Below are 7,818 nucleotides of genomic sequence, written 5' to 3'. Positions count from 1 at the left end.
TGTAGTACTGATCTATAACCACTAGGTGTTGCCGTTTCTATGGAAAGCACTGTAGTACTGATCTATAACCACTAGGTGTTGCCGTTTCTACGGAAATCACTGTAGTACTGAACTATAACCACTAAATGTTGCAATTTCTACGGAAAGCACTGTAGTACTGATCTATAACCACTAGATGTTGGCATTTCTATGGAAAGCACTGTAGTACTGATCTATAACCACTAGGTGTTGCCGTTTCTACGGAAAGCACTGTAGTACTGAACTAAAACCACTAGATGTTGCCATTTCTATGGAAAGCACTGTAGTACTGATCTATAAGCAGTAGGTGTTGCCGTTTCTATGGAAAGCACTGTAGTACTGATCTATAACCACTAGGTGTTGCCGTTTCTACGGAAAGCACTGTAGTACTGATGTTGCCATTTCTACGTAAACCACTGTAGTACTGAGCTATAACCACTAGATGTTGCCATTTCTATGGAAAGCACTGTAGTACTGAGCTATAACCACTAGGTGTCGATATTTCTATGGAAAGTACTGCAGTACTGAACTATAACCACTGGGTGTCGCAGTTTCTATGGAAAGTATTGTAGCGCTGCGCTATAACCACTAGGTGTTGCTTTTTCTATGGAAAGTATTGTAGCATTGAGCTATAACCACTAGGTGTCACTGTTTCTATGGAAAGCATTGTAGCACTGAGCTATAACCACTAGGTGTTGCCAATTTTAATGCAAGTACTGCAGTACTTAACTGTAACCACTAGGTGTCGGTTTTTCTATGGAAAATACTACAGTATTGAACTATAACCACTAGGTGTTGCCATTTCTACGGAAAGCACTGTAGCACTGAGCTATAACCACTAGGTGTTGCTGTTTCTATGGAAAGTACTGTAGCATTGAGCTATAACTACGATGTGTCACTGTTTCTATGGAAAGTACTGCAGTTATGAGCTATAATCACTAGGTGTTGCCATTTCTATGGAAAGTACTGTAGCATTGAGCTATAACCACTAGGTGTCGCTGTTTCTATGGAAAGTACTGTAGCATTGAGCTATAACCACTAGGTGTCACTGTTTCTATGGAAAGTACTGTAGAATTGAGCTATAACTACGATGTGTCACTGTTTCTATGGAAAGTACTGTAGCATTGAGCTATAACCACTAGGTGTCACTGTTTCTATGGAAATTACTGTAGCATTGAGCTATAACCACTAGGTGTTGCTGTTTCTATGGAAAGTACTGTAGCATTGAGCTATAACTACGATGTGTCACTGTTTCTATGGAAAGTACTGTAGCATTGAGCTATAACCACTAGGTGTCACTGTTTCTATGGAAATTACTGTAGCATTGAGCTATAACCACTAGGTGTTGCTGTTTCTATGGAAAGTACTGTAGCATTGAGCTATAACTACGATGTGTCACTGTTTCTATGGAAAGTACTGTAGCATTGAGCTATAACCACTAGGTGTCACTGTTTCTATGGAAATTACTGTAGCATTGAGCTATAACCACTAGGTGTTGCTGTTTCTATGGAAAGTACTGTAGCATTGAGCTATAACTACGATGTGTCACTGTTTCTATGGAAAGTACTGTAGCATTGAGCTATAACCACTAGGTGTCACTGTTTCTATGGAAATTACTGTAGCATTGAGCTATAACCACTAGGTGTTGCCATTTCTATGGAGAGTGCTGCAGTACTGAACTACAGTGTGGGCCATTTATATGGATACACCTACAGTAAATAAAATGGGAATGGTTGGTGATATCAACTTCCTGTTTGTGGCACATTAGTATATGGAGGGGGAAACTTTTCAAGATGGGTGGTGACCATGGTGGCCATTTTGAAGTCGGCCATTTTGGATCCAACTTTATTTTCTCCAATGGGAAGAGGGTCATGTGACACATCAATCTTATTGAGAATTTCACAAGAAAAACAATGGCGTGCTTGGTTTTAACATAACTTTATTCTTTCATGAGTTATTTACAAGTTTACGACCACTTATACAATGTGTTCAAAGTGCTGCCCATTGTGTTGGATGGACAATGCAACCCTCTTCTCCCACTCTTGAATCATTGATATGAACACCGCTAAAGAAATGCTAGCACAGGCTTCCAGTATCCGTTGTTTCAGATGCTGCACATCTCGTATCTTCACAGCATAGACAATTGCCTTCAGATGACCCCAAAGATAAAAGTCTAAGGGGGTCAGATCGGGAGACCTTGGTGGCCATTCAACTGGCCCACGACGGCCAATCCATTTTCCAGGAAACTGTTGATGTAGGAATGCTCGGACCTGACACCCATATATTGATAGTATGGTGTGGTATATGGGGTAGAAAGATAGTGGGGCCATTCTTCATCAATGGAAACCTCAATGCCACTGGATATCTGAAATTGCTACATGATGATGTGTTGCCCTTGTTTCTTGTGACATTCTCAATAAGTTTGATGTCACATGTCCCTCTAACCATTGAAAAAAATAAAGCTGGATCCAAAATGGCCGCCATGGTCATCACCCATCTTGAAAAGTCCCCCCCCTCCCATATACTAATGTGTCACAAACAGGATGTAGATATCACCAACCATTCGAATTTTATTTAGGTGTATCCATATACATGGCCCACCCTGTATAACCTCTAGGTGTTGCCATTTCTATGGAAAGTACTCTAGTAATAAACTACAACCACTAGTTGTCCCTTGTTCTATGGAAAGTACTGAACTATAACCACTAGATGTCGCTGTTTCACCAGCTTTCTATGGAAAGCACTGCAAGTGCTAGGTGTTGATTAGTCTTGAGCGATACCATCCGTTATTCAGAAATATCAGATCGGATTAGATCGGACCGATACCCCAAAAAGTATCGGTATCGCCGATTCCGATACCGGAAGTCCCATTCAAGTCAATGGGACAGAAATATCGGAATTAAAAAAAACCCCCTTTCTTGCCTTGTACATCCTGTTCGGGAGGGGGGGAAGAGTGTGGGCGGTGCGTGGGCGGACACTGTGCGTGTCTGTGTGTGCGGGCGGGGTCTGGACCGGTTGCCGGTGGTCTGTACGGGCCTCTTGGGGGTCTGTGCCGACTGTCGGGGGCCTGTGCCGGCTGCCGGTGGTCTGTACGGGCCTCTCGGGGGTCTGTGCCGACTGTCGGGGGTCTGTGCCGACTGTCGGGGGCCTGTGCCGGCTGCCGGGGGTCTGTGCTGACTGTCTTGGGCCTGTGCCGGCTGCCGGTGGTTTGTGCGGGCCTCTCGGGGGTCTGTACAGGCCTGTCGGGGGCCTGTGCCGGCTGCCGGTGGTCTGTGCCAGCTGTCAGGGGCCTGTGCCGGCTGCCGGTAGTCTGTTCGGGCCTCTCGGGTGCCTGTGCCGGCTGTCGGTGGTCTGTGCCGGCTGCCGGGGGCTTGTGCCGGCTACCGGTGGTCTGTACGGGCCTCTCGGGGGCCTGTGCCGGCTGTCGGTCTGTGCCGGCTGCCGGGGGCCTGTGCCGGCTGCCGGTGGTCTGTGCGGGCCTTCCGGGGGTCTTGTGTGTGCAGGCATTGTCCGATGGGACTACAAGTCCCATCGGACGATGCCTGCTACAATGACAGTAATTGACACATTAGCCAATGATGGGACAGTAGTAGTCCCAACATTCATACCACATACATACTACATACATGCTACATATGTACTACATTCATACAACATACATATATGCTACATATACTACATTCATACTACATACATGCTACATATGTACTACATTCATACAACATACATATGTACTACATACATACATGCTACATATATACTACATTCATACTACATACATGCTACATATGTACTACATTCATACAACATACATATGTACTACATACATACATGCTACATATACTACATTCATACAACATACATACATACTACATACATGCTACATATGCTACATATGTACTACATTCATACAACATACATACATGCTACATATATACTACATTCATACAACATACATACTACATACATGCTACATATATACTACATTCATACAACATGCATATATACTACATACATGCTACATATGTACTACATTCATACAACATACATACTACATACATGCTACATATACTACATTGATACAACATACATATGTACTACATACTACATACATGCTACATATATACTTCATTCATAGAACATACATACTACATACATGCTACATATACTACATTCATACAACATACATACATGCTACATATATACTACATTCATAGAACATACTACATACATGCTACATATACTACATTCATACAACATACATACATGCTACATATATACTACATTCATACAAGATACATATATACTACATACATGCTACATGTATACTACATTCATACAACATACATGTATACTACATACATGCTACATATATACTACATTCATACAACATACATACATGCTACATATATACTACATTCATACAACATACATATATACTACATACATGCTACATATATACTACATTCATACAACATACATGTATACTACATACATGCTACATATATACTACATTCATACAACATACATACATGCTACATATATACTACATTCATACAACATACATATATACTACATACATGCTACATATATACTACATTCATACAACATACATACATGCTACATATATACTACATTCATACAACATACTACATACATACTATATTCATACAACATGCATACATACTACATACATGCTACATATATACTACATACATACTACATACTATATACATGCTACATATATACTACATTCATACAACATACATATATACTACATACATACTACATTTATACTACATTCATACAACATACATACATACTACATACATGCTACATATATACTACATTCATACAACATACATACATGTTACATATATACTACATTCATACAACATACATATATACTACATACATGCTACATATATACTACATTCATACAACATACATATGTACTACATACATACATGCTACATATATACTACATTCATACAACATACATATATACTACATACTACATACATACTACATATATACTACATTCATACAACATACATACATCCTACATACATGCTACATATATACTACATTCATACAACATACATCCTACATACTACATACATGCTACATATATATTACATTCATACAACATACATACATGCTACATATATACTACATTCATACAACATACATATATACTACATACATGCTACATATATACTACATTCATACAACATACATATGTACTACATACATGCTACATATATACTACATTCATAGAACATACATACTACATACATGCTACATATACTACATTCATACAACATACATACATGCTACATATATACTACATTCATAGAACATACTACATACATGCTACATATACTACATTCATACAACATACATACATGCTACATATATACTACATTCATAGAACATACTACATACATGCTACATATACTACATTCATACAACATACATACATGCTACATATATACTACATTCATACAAGATACATATATACTACATACATGCTACATGTATACTACATTCATACAACATACATGTATACTACATACATGCTACATATATACTACATTCATACAACATACATACATGCTACATATATACTACATTCATACAACATACATATATACTACATACATGCTACATATATACTACATTCATACAACATACATACATGCTACATATATACTACATTCATACAACATACATATGTACTACATACTATATACATGCTACATATATACTACATTCATACAACATACATATATACTACATACATACTACATTTATACTACATTCATACAACATACATACATACTACATACATACTACATATATACTACATTCATACAACATACATATGTACTACATACTACATACATGCTACATATATACTACATTCATACAACATACATACATGCTACATATATACTACATTCATACAACATACATACTACATACATACTATATTCATACAACATGCATACATACTACATACATGCTACATATATACTACATACATACATACTATATACATGCTACATATATACTACATTCATACAACATACATATATACTACATACATACTACATTTATACTACATTCATACAACATACATACATACTACATACATGCTACATATATACTACATTCATACAACATACATATTACATATATACTACATTCATACAACATACATATATACTACATACATGCTACATATATACTACATTCATACAACATACATATGTACTACATACATACATGCTACATATATACTACATTCATACAACATACATATATACTACATACTACATACATACTACATATATACTACATTCATACAACATACATACATCCTACATACATGCTACATATATACTACATTCATACAACATACATCCTACATACTACATACATGCTACATATATACTACATTCATACAACATACATACATGCTACATATATACTACATTCATACAACATACATATATACTACATACATGCTACATATATACTACATTCATACAACATACATATGTACTACATACTACATACATGCTACATATATACTACATTCATAGAACATACATACTACATACATGCTACATATACTACATTCATACAACATACATACATGCTACATATATACTACATTCATAGAACATACTACATACATGCTACATATACTACATTCATACAACATACATACATGCTACATATATACTACATTCATACAAGATACATATATACTACATACATGCTACATGTATACTACATTCATACAACATACATGTATACTACATACATGCTACATATATACTACATTCATACAACATACATACATGCTACATATATACTACATTCATACAACATACATATATACTACATACATGCTACATATATACTACATTCATACAACATACATACATGCTACATATATACTACATTCATACAACATACATATGTACTACATACTATATACATGCTACATATATACTACATTCATACAACATACATATATACTACATACATACTACATTTATACTACATTCATACAACATACATACATACTACATACATGCTACATATATACTACATTCATACAACATACATACATGTTACATATATACTACATTCATACAACATACATATATACTACATACATGCTACATATATACTACATTCATACAACATACATATGTACTACATACATACATGTTACATATATACTACATTCATACAACATACATACATCCTACATACATGCTACATATATACTACATTCATACAACATACATCCTACATACTACATACATGCTACATATATACTACATTCATACAACATACATACATGCTACATATATACTACATTCATACAACATACATATATACTACATACATGCTACATATATACTACATTCATACAACATACATATGTACTACATACTACATACATGCTACATATATACTACATTCATAGAACATACATACTACATACATGCTACATATACTACATTCATACAACATACATACATGCTACATATATACTACATTCATAGAACATACTACATACATGCTACATATACTACATTCATACAACATACATACATGCTACATATATACTACATTCATACAACATACATATATACTACATACATGCTACATGTATACTACATTCATACAACATACATACATACTACATATATGCTACATATACTACATTCATACAACATACATACATGCTACATATATACTACATTCATATAACAT

The sequence above is a fragment of the Dendrobates tinctorius genome, unplaced genomic scaffold, assembly GCF_039654945.1.
Source record: "Dendrobates tinctorius isolate UK_male_01 unplaced genomic scaffold, ASM3965494v1 ptg000019l, whole genome shotgun sequence".
In the NCBI taxonomy this organism is placed as follows: Eukaryota; Metazoa; Chordata; class Amphibia; order Anura; family Dendrobatidae; genus Dendrobates; species Dendrobates tinctorius.
Note: the sequence above shows the minus strand (reverse complement) of the source record.